This window comes from Schistocerca americana, chromosome 6, assembly GCF_021461395.2.
Source record: "Schistocerca americana isolate TAMUIC-IGC-003095 chromosome 6, iqSchAmer2.1, whole genome shotgun sequence".
Lineage (NCBI taxonomy): Eukaryota > Metazoa > Arthropoda > Insecta > Orthoptera > Acrididae > Schistocerca > Schistocerca americana.
This window is the reverse complement of record NC_060124.1, coordinates 197,578,501-197,597,548: the sequence shown is the minus strand read 5'-3', so window position 1 is coordinate 197,597,548 and position 19,048 is coordinate 197,578,501. Positions and strand designations below refer to the sequence as shown.

Genomic DNA, 19,048 nt, shown 5'->3' with positions numbered 1-19,048 from the left:
TATTCAACACGTTAGGAGAGACAAAAATTGCCATTGGGACTGGGATCATTTGGCACTAATTGACAAACGGAAAAAAATTGCAAGGCTGTAGACGCATGTCTAACTAGGAATGCACATATGCCACCCATAGGAAAATTTAACAGATCTTTGGAGAAAAGAGAAATAACTGTGTGAGTATCAAGAGCTCAGCTGGCAAGTCAGTAATAATCAAAGAAGGGAGCACTAAAATGTGGAAACAATATACACAAGAGCTAGATAGTGGAAATATAATGAAACAGGACAAGGCACTAAATGAAGATGAGATGGGAGATACTATACTGAAAAGAATTTAGCAGATCACTGGGAGACTTGAGCCTAAACGAAACACATGTGATAAGATGATACTCCCTCAGAATTGAGATCCTTGGCAGAGCCAACCACAAAAAAACTATTCAACCTGATGTGCAAAATGTATGATACACAAATATACTGAAGAAAGAAAAATGGAAAATGAAAAATTACAAGGAAAATGACCTGAGGACTGTGGGCTGGAGAGGTCAGTGGCATGATGTCTCACTCCTACAATGTGGTCCACCCACCCTTGGATGCTGTTGCAGTCATTGAACACAGCCAGTTGGCTGAAATACATCCAGTTAGCTCTGCTGATGATCCATTTTGGGGGCTTAACTTCAGATGGTGAGCAATTTATTAGGTGAAGGCTGATTGAGAAGTGGTCACAGGAATGAAGGAAAACAATGACCTCCCAGTGAACAGTCAGCAAGGATAGGAGAACAGAAAGAGAGGTTGATGGCTGAGAACGACCCAGTAGCAGTAGAGAAATTTATGTGAATACCCATGTTGAGGATGCACAACTCTTGCTACGTCATGACACTATCCAAAACCCGACCGCAAGTCGAGCCCCAGAGGACATGATGAGCACTGAAGTCTCCCAGGAGGAGGAATGGTCACAGGAGTTGTGCGATAAGATCCGCGAGAGGCTCAGAGTCTAGTGTATCTTGCAGAGGTAAATAAAGTAAGCAAACTGTGATCCTTCGACACATGAATTTGAACTGCAACTGCCTGCAGGTCAGTAGCCAAGGGGAGAGCAGAGGAGTGGTGTGCATTACTGAAACACTGTGAACCTCCCTTGGCCCCTTCCCCCAATAAGTCATCCTTGCAGTATATTGTATATCCCTGTAGCACAGGGACATCTGTATCTTTAAAATGCATTTCTTGTAAACAAAAGCACAAGGGACGTGCCTGTGCTAGGAGTTTCAGTTCCTCCACATGAGCCCTGAACCCATTCATCTTCCACTGTCGTATGGAAGCCATGCCATTGGTGTGGTTTTAATTTACCCCTATCTTTGCTCCAGGGAGTTGAAGCACTTTAAGAGCGAGGGAGAGTGGGGCGGCTGCTTGGATCCAAGGCATCTAACTCCTTGATATCCTCCTCATAAGTCAGACAGGAAAGAATGACATCTGACGGCACTCGGGACAGCCTTCAACCTGAATGTTGCGAGCCATTCTCCGCACCTTGTCGCTTCTAGGATGAGGGGGAAAGGTGGCGTTGAGAGGCCCTCTGCTTTTCTTGTACCTTCTGGATGCTCACTGCGAAACTGTTAGTCTTTCCTGGTGCAGCTGCCTGGATTGCTTTGCCTTTAGTCTTTTTCCCTTGACATGTACACATGCAAATACAGTTGCTTGTGGAGGGTACAGGAACACTAGGCGTCATCTGTCAAAGCTTCCGCATTGGGAATAAGTTACTGCACCATGAAAGAATATGAGGTGGCAACGACGGTGTTTTCATTGCAGCTTTGGCTTAGGGGATCCGCTTGGTCACTTAACTGTATTTTGCATTAGTCAACAAAAACGGGGCAGTCTCTGCTTCAGACTGGGTGGTTTACAGAGCTGTTGATGCAGATTGCCAGAGACGGGCAGTCAGTCCCAGTGTCATGAGCGGCTTTTCCACAGTTACAGCAGATTGCTTCACCTCCACAGCTCATGGTTGTGTGGCCAAAACGCTGGCATTTATAGCACTGCATAAGGTTTGGAATGTAAGATCAAACATTAAGCTGAAGGAATCCCACCATATGATGTTCCGGCAGTGTCGGAGAATTGACTGTGACAATGAAAGTGGCAGTCTTTTCAGTTGCTCCATCATTCCTGCACGTTCATTGCTCCACATCAACTATTGCCTGGGATGCCAATTCTTGCTTCAGTTCTGCTATATCCGTGTCCATATTTTGCATGTGACAATGCCCTTACTGGAGTTGAGAGGTGTGTATGTCTCAACAATAACATCATAGTCACCCAGTTTCTGCAATTTTTTAAAGTCTACCTGCTTTGACCGGTTAGTTTCGACAAACAATGAGCCATTACAGAATCATTGTATAGATTTTTATGTTCCAGCAAGGCCTCCCAAACACTTACGGATATAAAAGGGGGACACTTTTTCCAAATGTCCCATCTTTCCTCTTTATCACCAGAAACACATTGTTATTCATTACTCCATGAGCCTTGTTACTGCAGTCCAAAGTATTCTTAGTATCAGGAGGACTAGCCTTTCTCATTCTTTTGGACAAATGGGTGTGAATATTCCCAGGCAGTACCCTTCTGCTGAGAGCAGAAGATGATTCCGAGGGTCCCACAGGCAGCTAGGGAAATATGGGTCCACTCAGATACAGCCCCATGTGCCTGAGTGAGCCTTTTACAACAGAGGTACGGCAGGTTCCCCAGAGGTTGCCCGCTAACAACTGTTCCACTTCAACAGCCATGTGTACCATCAGCACGTGACACACGTGTGTGTGTGTGTGTGTGTGTGTGTGTGTGTGTGTGTGTGTGTGTGGTTTGAGGATTTCGGGCGCTAAACAGCGTGGTCATCAGCACCCAAACGCATAGAAACAGGAACACATGCAGTGAAGGGACGAAGACGGACAGCGAACAAGGAGAACGGCTAAAAGACACAGACCTGACGCAGTTACAAATCCTCACATACAGAGGCAAAACAAGAGGAGAAGAAACACACTAAGAAAGGAAAGGAAACACAAGGAAAAGAGAACAGCAATTGAAGTGAAACAAGTAGGTAATCGTGACTGGCGGACCTCTTACCTACAGCCTGGGTGAGCCAGTCACCCAGCAGCACATTAAAATCCTCTCCCTAAAATCCGAGGCAACAAATTGGACAGGACACAAAACCGTAAGACCTTAACCACAGTCGTTGCGTCGTCTTGCAAAATAGAGGGCAAATCCGGTGGCAAGGAAACCACCGCCCTCTGGTCAGAGAATAAAGGACAGTTAAGTAAAATGTGGCGGACAGTTATCTGGACGCCACAAGCACTGCAGATTGGGGGGTCCTCCCACCGGAGTAAAAAACCGTGCGTTAAGGGACTGTGCCCGATGCGGAGGCGAGTGAGGAGAACCTCATCCCGCCTGCATGACTGGTAGGACGTACGCCATGGCCACGTGGTGGCCTTGACCAAACGCAGCTTATTTTCACTGACTGCCAGCCACTCCTCTTCCCATTGACACATAACACGAAAACGCAAAAGGGAGGTAACAGCATGGAGGGGGACGGCACATTCAACAACGTGAGGGAGGGAACATGCATCTTTGGCAGCCACATCGGCCAGTTCGTTTCCCCTAATACCCACGTGCCCTGGCACCCAGCAGAAAGGAACCTCCTTCCCCTGCCGTTGCAGGTGGAGTAGGGCATCATGGATGTTCTGGACGACCGTATCCGCTGGGTACAAGTGTTGTATGGTCTGAAGGGCACTCAGGGAGTCAGAACAGATGAGAAACTTAAGACTGGGAACACATCTCATCTGCTCCAACGCCCACAAGATCGCAAACAATTCGGCATCAAAGATGGTAAACGCCGCAGGAAGCCGTAACTTCTTGACTTGATCAGGGAAAACAACAGCACAACCAACAGAGTCCCCCTGTTTAGAGCCATCCGTAAATACTGGTACATGGTCGGGATGCTGGTTTAAAATATCATAAAATAAGGAGGTAAAAACAAATGCAGGAGTGCAGCTCCTCCGGTACTCCGACAAGTCTAAAAGGACGCTGGGCTTCTGGAGCAACCAGGGAGGCAGGCGAGTAAAACCTTGTCGTTGGGGGGCCACACGCTCCACACCAAGGGACTCTAGCAACTGCTTGGCACAAATCCCAAACGGTCTCGTTGCCCTGGGATGACTGGAAAAGAGACGTTCCATAGGCGGTCGGGCAACGGTAGGGTACGCAGGGGAGGTAGGACAGGCAAGGAATTGACACACCCATCGCACCATGAGGAGGTTCCACCGGATGGCGAGCGGTGGTTCCCCTGCCTCAGCACACAGGCTGGGGATGGGACTGGTACGGAAGGCACCAGTGGCCAGCCTGATACCCTCATGGTGTACTGCGTCAAGAATCTTCAGATACAAAGGCCTTGCTGACCCATACACGGTGCAACCATAGTCAAGACGCGATCGGACGAAAGCCCTATAAAACTGCAGCAGACACGCCCGATCTGCTCCCCAGGACCGATGGCTCAGACACTTCAAAATATTCAGTGCCTTCAGGGCTCGCACCTTGAGGTCTTTAAGGTGAGGCAACCACAACAACTTGGAATCAATAGTGAGGCCCAGGAACCGCACAGTGTCGCTAAAAGGAAGAATGGTGTCCCTCAGACGCAATTCAGGGGAGGTAAAAAGACATCGAGAACGATTAAAATGAACACACACACATTTGTCTGCAGAAAAGGTAAAACCCGTCTTCGCAGTCCATGCCTCTAATCGCTGTATCGTAAGCTGCAACTGCCGACTAGCAGTGACAAGACTGGAGGAAGAACAGGAAACAGCAAAATCGTCCACAAACAAGGAGCATTGGGCAGGACTCCGGATAGTGGACATGATACTGTTAATGGTGACGGCAAAGAGGGTGACACTTAAAACGCTTCCCTGAGGAACACCATTCTCCTGCACATACAAATCAGATAGCACATTACCAACCCTATATCGAAAGAGGCGGTGGGAAAGAAAGGATCGAATGAAGATGGGGAGACGGCCACGAAAGCCCTACTGATGGAGTTGACCGAGGATAAGGCGGCGCCAAGTAGTGTCATACGCCTTATGAATTACAAAGAATACGCCTAGACAATCATGGTTACGTAGGAAGGCCTGCTGGATGGCCGCCTCAAGCAGGGTCAAGTTGTCTATAGTTGAACGACATCTCCGAAAGCCACACTGAGAGTGGCTAAGGAGCTGCCTGGCCTCGAGCAGCCAAACCAGGCAACAGTTGACCATGCATTCCAATGTCTTCCCAACACAGCTCGTCAAAGCAATACTCCGATAACTACTGCGATGCATTCGGTCTTTTACCGGTTTGAGGAGGGGAACCAAAATCGCCTCCCTCCACGAGTCAGGGAACGTGCCGGATGACCATATCATATTAAAACAATTCAGGAGAACTTCCTTGGATGGCAGCAACAAGTGCTGCAGCATGCTGTACAGGATTTGATCATCACCTGGCGCAGTATCATGAGCCACAGACAGCGCCGAATCCAGTTCCCACATTGTGAAGGGTCAGTTGTAGGGTTCAGAATTTGGAGACCGGAAGTCCAAGTGATCCCTCTCGATGGCAGTGCGGTAGGTAGCGGAAGAAATCTGCATCACAGTTAATAGTGGCAGTAGATTCGGCAAAATACATGGCCAGTGTCTGGGTAATGTCTCTCGGCGCCGTGAGTAGACAACCCTGATGCAGCAATGCCGTGACAGGTAGTTAGCTGCGTTTCCCGGAAATCCCCCTGATGGCTTCCCATACTTTTGTAGAACTAGTGGAGCGGGAGATGGAGTTCAGGAACGATTGCCATGACCGTCGTTTGCTCTCATTAATCACTCGCCGCGCCTTGGCCCTTGCCACCCAAAAGGCCGCAAGATTGTCAGCTGAGGGACGGCACTTGAAGCGGCGCAGAGCTGCACGGCGGGCTCGGATGGCTGAGCGACACTCAGTGGTCCACCAAGGGACAGGGTGCCTCTTGGGATGACTTGAGGACCGTGGGATCGACAATTCAGCAGCATGGGAGATCACAGCTGTAACATGGTCGACCCATTTGTGGACACTGGCACGGTGTTCCGAAACAGCTAAATCACTGAAAAGTTTCCAGTCAGCTCTGCAGAGGTGCCACCTGGGCGGCACTGGTAACGCCTCAGTCTCATCCAGGAGGCGAATCCAAAGGGGGAAGTGGTCACTAGAATGGAGGTCAGCGGCAACCTCCCACAGAGCAGAATCCGCGAGTGCTGGAGAGCAAAAGGAAAGGTCAATAGCTGACGACGACCCAGAAGCAGTACAGAAATGAGTGGGAGCACCAGAGTTGAGGATGCACAGTTCTTCGGATGCCATGAGGCTTTCCAGAATGCGACCCCTTGGGCAAGTAGTCGTAGAGCCCCATAAGACATTATGAGCATTGAAGTCCCCCAGAAGGAGAAATGGGCGGGGGAGTTGGGTAATAAGGTCTGTGAGAGCCTCAGAGTCTATTGCATCCTGAGGCGGTAAATAAACGGAACAAATTGTGAGCCTCCGCCCCACAAGAAGGTCAACTGCAACTGCTTGCAAGTCCGTAACAAGAGGGAGCTCAGATGAGTGGTGCATGTCATGGACAAAAACTGCAACACCACCCTTTGCCCTTTCCCCCATCAGATCATCTTTTCGATACACGGTATAGCCCCGTAAAGAAGGAGCATCAGTGGCCCGGAAATGTGTCTCTTGGAGACATAAGCACAAGGGGCGCTCTCGTACAAGGAGTTGTAATTCGGCCACATGCTTCCTGAACCCATTCAGGTTCCACTGTAATATGGGAGCCAGTGATCAGGGTGGCTGAATTTTCACCCTGCCCCTGTGCTTTGGAGGAGAGCCCATACTGGCCGGAGATTTATTCCTGGGGCGAGAAGATCACTGACCCTGACTAGTCTCCTCAGGTGGCAAAACCTTCACCTTCGGCGTCTTCTTCTTGGGGGGCTTAGAATGCAGAACCTTGTCAACAGTTGGAGCTTTACTCGCCTGGGCAGAAGGTGCCATATGGGGAGGTGCAGGAAGTACCCCAATGTCAGCAACCACGGCCTTGTCCGACGTTGTGGGGAGAGCTGCAGGTTGCAAAACAACCGCAGCAGCCCAAGTGCACTGGCAAATGCAGGTATTAGGGCTGACACTAGCAACCTCCGTTTGTGTAGCAACAGTGGCCAACTGTACCGGTTTCTGCAGAGTGGAAGCGAAAGATGTTGTAAACACAGGAGGCTGCATGGCCTTAAAGAGCTTCTTGGCCTCACCATAGGGGATGCGCTTAGATGTTTTGATCTCCTGTATCTTCCGTTCCTCGAGATAGATGGGGCAGACCCGGCTCCAGACAGGGTGACTCCCAGAGCAATTCACGCACTTCACAGGCGATTAACAATCGGCTCCTTCATGGGCAGGCTGACCACATTTACCACAAGTGGCTATCCCATTGCACCCCAACGTAGTATGCCCAAAGCGCTGACATTTAAAACAGCGCATTGGGTTGGGGAAATATGGCCGTACTGGCAAACGTAAGAAACCCGCTTTAACATGCTGTGGGAGTCTCGGGCAATTGAATGTGAGAATAAACGAGTCGGATTTGACTAGGTCCCCATCGACTCATTTCATAATATGCTGCACGTCGACAATACCTTCGTCAGCCCACTCAGATTTCAACTCGTCTTTGGGGATATCCACCAAGTCCCTACATGTCACAACACCCTTAATATAGTTCAAAGTGGAGTGGAGCTCGGTCTCAATAGCGTACTCTCCGAGACAGGTTGCTTTCCTAAGAGAAGTGACTTGACGGGAACTAGAAGTTTCAACTAACAGAGTCCCATTGCGCAAACGCTTCACAGATTCCAGTGTTCCTGCAATTCCCTCAAGACCCTTGTGGATGTAAAAGGGAGAAACTCTCTCAAAGCTACCTTCCTTCCGTTTGACAATCAAAAACACATTCTGGATATCAGCATGTGCTCTGTTACGACAGTCTGATAAATCTCTAGTAACACCAGGCGCTGGAGGACTCCCAGCACGAAGTCGCTTTTTCGATTGGGTGTGTTTTCCTACCAGTGGCCCACCCAATCCACTGGTCCCACGAGCAGCTAGGGAACTAAAGGTCCGCTCAGACAGAGCCCCGCGTGCCTGAGTAAGCCTTATACAACTGGGGTGTAGCAGGTGCCCCAGAGGTTGCCCGCTTGCAACTGTTCCACCCCAACAGCCATGCATCTCATAGGCGCGCAGCACACCGTAAGATTGAGGGGTTTTTATAGAGGTTTACCTTCCTCGCAATCCAGGTGGTCAAGCCAAGATTACCATTCCCCGCAGCACACAACATTCCACCGCCACGCCATGCGGTGGTCAGTGAAGCATGTCCGGGGGTTACGGTGACAGGAGACTGGCGGCGCTGACCAGTCCCCAGCTCAGGACCCCGGGGTCGCCAAGACCGTACTCAGCAAATGAATGCTGAGCCCCTGGGGGGGACACACCTTGAGATTGGGAAGTTTTTTATAGAGGTTTATCCCGTTCTTGCGATCCGGGCAGTCAAGCCTAGATCCCCTTTCCCTGAGACACACAACGTTCCACCGCCATGTCGCGCGATGGTCGCTGAAGCATGCCCAGAGTTTATTTGTTGATGGGGGATTGGCAGCACTTACCAGTCCCCAGCTCAGGAACCCCAAGGTCGCCAAGCCTGTACCCAGCAAATCAATGCTGTGCCCCTGAGGGTGAAGGAGAGTCATAAAGAGGAAAGGGGAGGAGGGAAAAATGTAGGGGGGTGTCAGCTCGGCAGCTGCCAAGTGCCAAACACCCACTGCCACAGGGTGCAGAGGCAGGAGGATCCTGTTCCACAAGATCTACAGAGGTGTTGGTATTCACCCTCTGTTGATCTGCAGAGTCCAGGGCAGAAAAACTGCTGTCAATGCGCACCGGTGACACACAGATTGGGCGGGCGAGGGTATCACATGGCGACACTGTTTAAGAGGATCTTTGAGTTGAAAAAGCAGAGAACCATTTGCTTTGTTTGACTTCTTGGAGCCTTTCTAGCTGGCTGAGGAAGACTCGCAGAAGTATTCCTTCTGTCCTTTTCGGCCTGCCAGTTGTGTAGCAGATGACTTCGATCCAGGAGGAATTTTGAGAGGTGGCAGCATGGTTGCCATTGCAGTTGATACAGTGGGGAGGAGGAAGAAGAGGCAGACCGTTACCCTCGTGCACATCCCTGTGGTTGAAATGATGACACTGGTAGCAGTGCATTGGGTTCAGAATGTACGGTCAGACTGATGACTTCATAGCCTGCTTTGATCTTTGAGAGGAGTGCCACTATCAAAAGTGAGAAAAAGAGTGCATGTGGGAACTAAGGATGCACTACCCTTTTTCTCACCCAATGGATGGCAATGACATCCTGATCAGAGAGGTACATTTGTATTTCTGCCTCAGTCACACCATTGCACAGCCTAGTATAAATAACACCACATGAAGAATTCAGAGTTCTATGGGCCTCGACATGAACAGGATAGCCGTTGAGAAGTGAAGTGGCGAGCAGTTGTGCTTGTTTCTACAAGCACAGTGCCATTGTGTAAATGAGAGCAGGATTTCACAGGGCAAGCAATTGCATAAACATCTTTCTGAATAAGGAATGGATTTACCATTGCAAAGGACTAACTGTCTTCAGAATATGAAACCACGAGGAACCATGGTGCACCTGGGAGGGTCTTTGAATCGGGAGCTTCATTCCATTTGTGTTTGGTAGACGCAGACTGCGAAGTTAATGATTGGCTCATTGCAAGAAAATCCCCATGATTGCCAGTGTCTCCAATGGTGACATGCTCCTAACTGCCGCGCCCCCCTCCCCCAGCTCAGGATTGCCCAAACTCTCTTCGTGTAACATGACATTTTATTAGGAAATACTATGGTGCACTCTTAGGCACTTCGATAAATGGAAGATATTCATGTGAATATAGAGAGAAAAACTTATTTTAAATTAATTGAGCTAGAGAGAAGCAAAACACTGTCGCTACACTTTGTTTATGCAGAGCCAAGAATATACGCAGGAGTTGCCCTCCCATGGGCGTGAGTGGTGAATGGATGTCATCACTTGCTGTGGTAGAAATGTTATTCTCAGCAGCCACTGATAGAAGGTGTTACGATGACCCACCAAGGAAAAATAAGAGCGCATGTATTAGCAATGAATGTTATGTATTTGTAATGTAATTCACTTTATTGTATATGGACCAGAGAGGAGAAGTCTGGTGCTCATTGTAAACCACATTGTATTAATGGAATATTTGACAATATGTAGTTGAAATGACGGAACTCTGGTTGTGAATGCTTTACGTGATTTGAGGAAAGAAATGAGCTCTTTTTCCAGCTAATTCATGAAATCTTCAGGGAAGAGGATCCAAGCATGATGAAGATTATTAGCTGGGACTAAATAGCAGGACCAGCTCTACAACATAAATTTATAGGCAACGGTAATATCCTAAATACACTAAGTGATCAAAAGTATTCAGACACTGCCAAAAAAATACTTTTTCATATTAGGTGCATTGTGCTGCCACCTACTGCCAGGTACTCCATATCAGTGACCTCAGAAGTCATTAGAAGTCATTAGACATCGTGAGAGAGCAGAATGGGGTGCTCCGTGGAACTCTTACTTCGAACGTGGTCAGGTGATTGAGTGTCACTTGTGTCATACGCCTGTAGACGAGATTTCCAAACTCCTAAACATCCGTAGGTTCACTGTTTCTGTTGTGATAGTGAAGTGGAAACATGAAGGGACACGTACAGCACAAAAGTGTACAGGCTAACCTCATCGTAACTAACAGAGACCACCAACAGTAGAAGAGGGTCGTCATGTCTAATAGGCAGATATCTAACCAGACCATCACACAGGAATTCCAAACTGCATCAGGATCCACTGCAAGTACTATGACAGCTAGGCAGGAGGTGAGAAAACTTATTTCATGGTCGAGTGGCTGCTCATAAGCCACACACCATGCTGGTAAATGCCAAACAACGCTTCACTTGGTGTAAGGAGCGTAAACATTGGGCGAATGAACAATGGAAAAATATTTTGTGCAGGTGATGAATCACAGTACACAATGTAGCGATCCGATGGCAGGTTGTGGGTATAGCGAATACCCAGAACGTCATCTGTCAGCATGTGTATTTTTTTTTTTTACGGTTTTAGGGCACAAACTGCTACAATCATTAGCGCCCGGTCTGTGACTTAGGAAAAGGTAAAAAACCAAACTGGAAATCAGCAGCAATGGGAGCGAAACTCAAAAAAGTGGGGAAACCAAAAACAGAAGGAAAGCTTAAAAAACCACTATAGAAGGGGGATTGTTTGTCCCCAAAAAGAGATTCAAATGACTGACGTCATCTCACTGGCACTAATGAACTTGAGAACGCGATCAGCTGAGCGCGTGTCATCGGCTAAAATGGAAGATATATCAGGCGACAGCTGTAGACGGGCGCGGAACGGGGTAAAATAGGGGCACTCAAGTGAAAGGTGTCTCCCCGTCCACAGTTGAGAGCAGTGGGGACAGAGTGGGGGGAGGATCGATGCTTAAAAGATGTCGAGGGCTAAAAAGACAGTGCCCTATCCGGAGTCTAGTTAAAATTACCTCCTCCCGACGACGAGTTCGGGAGGAAGAGGTCCAAGCACAGGGAAGAGCTTTCACATCCAGCAATTTATTATTGGGATATGTCGACCAATGTGCGTGCCATAAAAGAGCAACACGACGACATAAAACACTACGTAGATCAGCAAAGGGAATCATGCAAATAACTGGCTGAAGAAGAGAGACTGCAGCCTTGGCCGCTATATCGGCCGTCTCATTTTCACAGATACCAACATGTCCTGGGATCCAGAGGAACGCCACAGAGATGCCCCGCAAGTGGAGGCAGTCCTGAATCTGGTGGACCAGAGGGTGGACAGGGTAGAGAGCTTGGAGACTGAGGAGAGAGCTGAGAGAATCTGAGCAGATAACATGCTGTATCCGCTGATGGCGACTGATATATTGGACAGCCTGGAGAACAGCGTAAAGCTCCGCAGTATAAACCGAACACTGGTCGGGAAGCCGAAAATGACAGTGTTGCCAACAATATAGGCACTCTCAACACCAAACGATGTTTTTGAGCCATCAGTGTAAACAAATGTGGCATCCTTCATTTGTGCGCATAGAGCAGCAAATGCACGACAATAAAGAAGAGAAGGGGTACCATCCTTGGGAAACTGACAAAGGTCACAGAGCAGGCAGGTCCGGGGCCTGAGCCAAGGTGGTGCTGTACCCCAAGTTGTCAAAGATTTAGGAAAGTGGAAGGAAAGAGAATGGAGCAGTTGATGGAAGCGGACTCCCAGTGGTAGTAGGGAGGAAGGGCAGCCTGCATACCCTAAATCCAAGGAGGTGTCGAAAGAAATGTCATGGGCCAGATTAGCAGGCATGGAAGACAGATAGCTAGCATAACGACTCAGAAGGACAGCTTGCCGACTGGACAGCGGAGGTTCAGCAGGCATAAGGACTTTCCACAGGGCTGGTGTAAAAAGCTCCAGACACTAAACGTAATCCACAGTGGTGGATAGAGTTGAGACGCTGAAGAATAGACGGCCGAGCAGAGGAGTAAACTATGCTTCCATAGTCCAATTTCGAGCGCACTAAGGCACAATAGAGGCGGAGAAGGACCACTCGGTCCGCTCCCAGGAGGTGATATTCAGGACATGGAGGGTTTTGAGGGATCGCAGACAGCAAGCCGAAAGAAAGGAAATGTGGGAGGACCAGCACAGTTTTCTGTCAAACATAAGGCCCAAGAATTTAGCAATGTCTGCAAACTGAAGGTTGACAGGGCCTAGATGTAAGGAAGGTGGAAGAAACTCCATACGATGCCAAAAATTAACACAAACAGTCTTACTGGGAGAAAAGTGGAAGCCGGTTTCGATGCTCCAAGAGTGGAGGCGATCGAGACATCCTTGAAGACGTCGTTCAAGAAGGCTGGTCCGTTGAGAGCTGTAGTAGATCGCAAAATCGTCCACAAAGAGGGAGCCCGAGACATCAGGAAGGAGACAATCCATAATTGGATTTATGGCAACGGCAAACAGTACAACACTGAGCACGGAGCCCTGGGGTACCCCGTTTTCTTGGGAGAAAGTACGGGAGAGAGTAGTGTTCACCCGCACTTTAAATGTGCGCTCTGCCATAAATTCACGAAGAAAAAGGGGCAGCCAACCTCGAAAGCCCCAAGAGAACAGTGTGCGGAGGATGCTGGTCCTCCAACAGGTATCGTATGCCCTCTCCAGATCAAAAAATATTGCTACTGTTTGGCGTTTCCGGAGAAAATTGTTCATGATGTAAGTGGAGAGAGCAACAAGATGCTCAACTGCAGAACGGTGCTTTTGGAAACCGCATTGGGCACGTGTTAAAAGACTGCGGGACTCCAGCCACCAGGCTAAACAGCAATTCACCGAACGCTCCAAAACCTTACATACACAACTTGTGAGAGAAATGGGGCAATAGCTAGAGGGGAGACGTTTGTCCTTTCCAGGTTTCGGAACAGGAACGACGATAGCTTCCCGCCATCGTCTGGGAAAATTACTGTCGGTCCAAATTCGACTATAAAGACGAAGGAGGTAACGCAGACTATGGTATGATAAATGCAGCAACATTTGGATGCGGATACCATCCGGTCCTGGGGCGGAAGAGCGAGAAGAAGAGAGTGCATGTTTGAGTTCCCACATGGAGAAAACAGTATTATGGCTTTCTCGATTTTGAGAGGAGAAAGCAAGAGGTTGCACTTCCACTGCACGTTTCTTCGGGAGAAATGCTGGCAGGTAATTTGAAGAGCTCGAAATCTCAACAAAGTGTTGACCCAATGAGTTAGGAAATTGCAACAGGGTCCACTAATTTATCACGCGCGACAGTGAGCCCAGAGACCGGGGAGAAACTAGGTGCACCAGATAACCGTCGAATCAGACTCCAAACTTCCGAGGAGGGAGTGAAGGTGTTAAATGAGCTAGTAAAGAAGTCCCAGCTTGCCTTCTTACTATCGCGGATGACGCGACGGCATCATGCACGGATCTGCTTATAGCAGATACAGTTGGCCAAAGTAAGATGGTGTCTGAAAACGCGAAGAGCACGTCGCCGCTCACATATTGTGTAATGACATGCCTCGTTCTACCAAGGAACTGGGGGTTGCCGGGGCAATTTGGAGGTGCGAGGTACTGAACGTTCTGCAGCTGTAAGAATAACTCCTGTAATATGAGTGACCTCATCGTTGACGCTAGGAAAGTGACTGTCATCGAATGTCACTAGAGACGAAAAAAGTGTCCAATCAGCTTGGGCAAACTCCCAGCATCTCGGGCGCATATATGGCAGTTGTGGCTGCAATTGAAGGACACATGGAAAGTGGTCACTCTAGTGTGTATCAGCAAGAGCGAACCATTGGAAGCGCCGAGCTAGCGGAACAGTACCAACCGAAAGGTTCAAATGAGAGAAATTTGTCGTGGAGGCAGACAGAAATTTAGGGTCCCCAGTGTCGGGGCAAACAAGATCCGCTTGGTGGAAGACGTCTATCAGTAGTGAGCTGCGCAGACAAGGATGCAGAGATCCCCAAAGCAGGTGGTGGACATTGAAGTCCCCAACCAGCAAATAGGGGGGGGGGGGGGGGGCGGAAGCTGACCAAGAAGATGGAGATCAGCTCATGCCATTGGTGTGGATGATGGAATGTATACAGTACAAAGAGAGAAGGTGTATCCAGAAAGGGAAAGATGGACAGCGACAGCTTGGAAGGAAGTGTTTAAGGGGATTGGGTGATAATGGAGAGTATCATGGAGAAGAATCATGAGTTCTCCATGTGTTGGAGTGCCTTGAACAGAGGGGAGATCAAATCTGACTGACTGAAAATGAGGGAAAGCAAAGCGATCGTGGGGACGCAGCTTTGTTTCCTGAAGACAGAAGATGACCGGCGAGTAGGATCGTAAGAGGATCGACAATTCATCCCAATTGGCTCGAATGCCGCGGATATTCCAATTGATAATGGACATAGGGTGGACAGAAAATGGAAGAATGTGACCAAGGTTGCCCTCAACTCAACGACTGCTCAGTGCTTGCGACCAACAGTGTGGAACGGCATTCAGCCAAAGGCAGAAGGTCCTGATCCATAGGTTGTTCGGGAGCAGCTCCTACCACCAGCGATCGGCCGGTTGATCGGCCGCCAGCAGTGCACCTCGGCGACACAGAAGACGGCCGAGGGCGGTTACTGCCTGGTGGTGCTGTAGATGAGACATGCCGTGGCAGAGAAGGAGAGGAACTGGGTTTCTTATTAGCCTTCTTGGAAACAGGACGTTGAGATGGAGGAGGAACCGATGGTTGTGAAGTTGGGGTACGTAAAAAATCTTCACGAGTAGGCTCTTTTTTGGAAGTCCGGGTTTAGCAGAACCCGATGAAGGGTGAGCCACAGAGTGAGCAGGTGAGAGTGGGGAGGTTGAATGGGCGATCTTTACGCTGGGCGATCTGACAACCGTGGCACTAAAGGTGAGATCACAAGTCTGCGTGGCTGCCTCCTTTGTTGGCCGAGGAGAGGCAAGGATAGTGCTCTATTTACCTGTGTGAGGCACAGTGGGCTTTCGACTGGCGAATAACTTTCAAGCAGCAAAGGTCGACACCTTTTCCTTCACTCTGATTTCCTGAATGAGCCGTTCATCTTTAAAAATGGGGCAATCTCTAGAGGAAGCAGCGTGGTCACCCATACAGTTGATGCAGTGAGGGGATGGAGGTGGACAAGCACCCTCATAGGCATCCTTGCCATATGTAATGCACTTGGCCGGATTGGAACAGGACTGGCTGGTACGATTGAACCGCCGACACCAATAGCAACACTTAGGGTTTGGGATGTAAGGGCAAAAGGAAATTCTCATAGCCCGCTTTTATGTTCGATGGGAGTTGAACTCTGTCAAATGTCAAGAAGACTGTACGGGTTGGAACGATGTTCATGTAAACCCTTTTCATGACCAACAACCGTTACACCCTGGTCAGACAGGTAGTTTTGAATTTCCTCGCCAGACAATCCGTTGAGGGAGAGTGTATAAACGACCCCACATGATGAATTTAAAGTGTGGTGCGCTTCCACTCTGACAGGGAAGGTGTGTAGCAGTTAAGTACGCAGCAATTTTTGTGCCTGGAGGGCACTGACTGTTTCTAACAACAAGGTGCCATTTCGTAATCGAGAACAATATTTTACAGGACCTGCAATTGCGTTGACACCTTTCTGAATAATGAAAGGGTTGACTGTGGAGAAATCTTGACCTTCATCTGACCGAGAAACAACAAGGAACTGTGGCAACGATGGAAGAACTGTCCGTGGCAGAGACTCATTGAACTTACGATTGTGAGCAGACATAGTAGAAAACCATTGCGAAAGTATCCCCCATGATTACTGGTGTCTCCGAGGGCGCGCTCCTTCCTTGTGGGGGGCCTCTCCGAGGGCACTCCCGCCTTAGGTGATTGTTCACACCTCAGGTCACACCTCCCGAGAAACAGACAGAGGGACCAATCGGCACTTTCGGAAGGTATCAGCTCGGGTAATCACCCCTCCCTGGGCCTGGCTGGTACCAGGGGGTACGTACATGTCCTACCTGTCTACCCGGGGCGGGGAATTACGCGTTACCCCATCACCGACTACGCATGGGAATGCTTGGGTCGGCCTTCAGACATGCACAGGGAGGAAAAAAGAGAAAGGGAGGAAAAAAGAGAAAGGGAGGAACAAAGAAAGGGTGAGGAAAAAAGAGAGAGGTCTCCAACACCGCAGCGGAGAAAAGGGTAAAGAGAAGAGGGAAGGAAAAGAGAAGGACAAAGTTTTGCCATGAGAGAAAGCAAAGAAGAGAGACTGTTGTACAGTTTTAAGCGTCCGTCTCCAGACGTAGGCACTAAACATACTCCCAGAGGGAGGAGGAGGAGGAGGAGGAGGAGGAGGAGGAGGGAATTAGTGTTTAACGTCTCGTCGACAACGAGGTCATTAGAGACGGAGCGCCAGCTCGGGTGAGGGAAGGATGGGGAAGGAAATCGGCCGTGCCCTTTCAAAGGAACCATCCCAGCATTTGCCTGAAGCGATTTAGGGAAATCACGGAAAACCTAAATGAGCAGATTAAAACTGTGTGCCCGACCGAGACTCGAACTCGGGACCTTTGCCTTTCGCGGGCAAGTGCTCTACCAGGAGAGCTTCTGTAAAGTTTGGAAGGTAGGAGACGAGGTACTGGCAGAAGTAGAGCTGTGAGTACCGGGCGTGAGTCGTGCTTCGGTAGCTCAGTTGGTAGAGCACTTGCCCGCGAAAGGCAAAGGTCCCGAGTTCGAGTCTCGGTCGGGCACACAGTTTTAATCTGCCAGGAAGTTTCATATCAGCGCACACTCCGCTGCAGAGTGAAAATCTCATTCTGGGAACCTAAATGAGGATGGCCGGAGACGGGATTGAACCGTCGTCCTCCCGAACGCGAGTCCAGTGTGCTAACCACTGTGCCACCTTGCTCAGTATACTCCCAGAGGGGGAGAAAGGGAAGGAAAGAGGCAGTGGTGAGGGGGGGGGGGGGGGGTGAAGATGGGGGATGGTGAAGGATGCGGAAAAGGAAGGTATGCAGCCCGGAAAGAAAGGAGGGCCACATTAGCTCGGGGTCCCGTGCTCGCTATGCACGTATCCACAAAAGAGTTGTGGACACCCTGGAGGGAGCATGTGTAGTGTCAACGGTAAAATTCAGAGGCGGTGGTGTTATGGTGTGGTCATGTTTTTCGTGGAGGGGGCTTTTGCACCCCTTGTTTTGTGTGGAACTATCACAGCACAGCCTACATTGATGTTTTAAGCACTTTCTTGGTTGCCACTGTTGAAGAGCAATTCTGGGATGGCGATTGCATCTTTCAACACGATCGAGCACTTTTTCATAATGCACGGCCTGTGGCGCAGTGGTTACAAGACAATAACATCCCTGTAATTGACTGGCCTGCACAGAGTCCTGACCTGAATCCTATACAACACCTTCAGGAGGTTTTGGAAAACCTTCGTGCCAGGCCTCACCAACCGACATCGATACCTCTCCTCAGTGCATCACTCTGTGTAGAATGGGCTACCATTCCCCAAGAAACCTTCCAGCACCTGACTGAACGTATGCCTGCGAGAGTGGAAGCTGTCATCAAGGCTAAGGGTGGGCCAACACTATACTGAATTCCAGCATTACCGATGGCAGGCTCCACGAATGTTTAAGTCATTTTCAGCCAGGTGTCTGAATACTTTTGATTGCCGTATATTTTAGTGAGCAAATCGAATCTACCAAAGTAGTGTGCTGTTCCTATGTAACTGGTAGGTTTAACATCTCCTTGTGAGCACTCAGTACATGGCATTCTTCTGATACTCACGTAACAAAGCTTTCTCTATACTATCAATGAGTTAGTGATAGCAACATAATAGCTTACACCTGGGAGCCAGTAAGTTTCTGTAATTCTTATACAGCCTGAACTTTTACGTATCTTTGTACCAAGTTGGGTACTGAGTTTAATGGTGTGGTGGTTGTTAAACCATACGAAGAACACAATATTGTACTGTGCTAAACACTAATCCCAATGCAAGAGCAGTAGAGCATTGCAACCATTTACCCCTAAGTAGTATCTCTCAGCTTTTGGAGGATATTTTTCCTGGTGTGTATTTCTGCTGAACTATTGGTCAAGTGCAACACCCAAATACTTCAAGGCAGTGTTGTACTTAACAGGATTTCAAGTGAAACAGGTGTTCAGTTGGCAGTTGTCTTGTGGTATTGAGATGGGATTCCTCTCGCCACTTATGATAGCACTGCCACATAACTGACAGACCTGCCAATTTCCTTCCAGTTTCCTGTATGAACTATATGCATACCAATGGCTAGGTAATCTGCATAAGCAAATTTTCTGCTTTCACTACAAGGGATATCTCCTGTATGTAAGTTGAAAAGAATTGGATGGAATACAGAGCCATATGGGAATGGATTCTTCAGTTGCCAATTTCTGTAAGTCAGATAAGTTGGAAACACCTG

The 19,048-nt window shown here is 48.9% G+C and overlaps 1 protein-coding gene across 5 annotated transcripts in view; it reads right to left on the bottom strand.

Annotated features, from left to right (window-relative positions):
- LOC124619545 (G2/mitotic-specific cyclin-B-like) overlaps positions 1–19,048 on the bottom strand; it is a 90,497-nt gene that overhangs the window by 41,182 nt on the left and 30,267 nt on the right. The window lies entirely within an intron of this gene.